The sequence below is a fragment of the Tachysurus vachellii genome, chromosome 4 (genome assembly GCF_030014155.1).
Source record: "Tachysurus vachellii isolate PV-2020 chromosome 4, HZAU_Pvac_v1, whole genome shotgun sequence".
Classification (NCBI taxonomy): domain Eukaryota; kingdom Metazoa; phylum Chordata; class Actinopteri; order Siluriformes; family Bagridae; genus Tachysurus; species Tachysurus vachellii.
The window spans coordinates 30,557,510-30,558,297 of record NC_083463.1 but is presented as its reverse complement, the minus strand read 5'-3'; positions in this window follow the sequence as shown (position 1 = coordinate 30,558,297).

Below are 788 nucleotides of genomic sequence, written 5' to 3'. Positions count from 1 at the left end.
GGTCACGGGGAGCCTGTGCCTATCTCAGGCGTCATTGGGCATCAAGGCAGGATACACCCTGGACGGAGTGCCAACCCATCGCAGAGCACACAAACACACTCTCATCTCACTCTCATAGTGTTGTGTGCATTTGAATGTACATATATATCATTATATGCTCATTATTGAGGATTATTTCATTGGTCGGATGAGCTTCACTGCTTTTTTGCTGTTTGTTCCATTCCTGTACGTTTCCTTAATGATGTACAGTAATACAGTGAGACTTGTTCTCTGGATAAAAACAGCTCAGCCAACAGCCAGAAAAAATATTCATCCATCTGTCGTTAAAGCTAAAGCGCTGCATAAATTTGCATCGATTTGCATAATATTGTTACTCTCCGTATATACATGTTTGCGTTCACCTTCTAAACCTTTATGGACTTCTGTGTGAAATGAAACCGTGTCACTGTGAACCATGTCACGTTACTAACTTTTCTACGTTCGCCATCCGAGTGCAGCTTCCTGCATATTCACAGATTTCTACACGGACAGAATTTACACAGGACTCGCAGAAGATGGTACAGGGTTGTAAGCGAAGATTAAAGCCTCCAGATTAATATTAATTAGCATAGTAAAAATCCTGTTGAATGATTTTTAATATTAGGCTGTTGTGCTACATACCGTACAGCATAAATGTCTCGACTGAAATAAGTTACACTTTCCCGCCAACAGAGGTCTCCCTCCCCTGGATTCTGCTGTACTACTTCCTGGTAATTTCCTGTGTATGAGGTCATCACTGAGATGTCTGT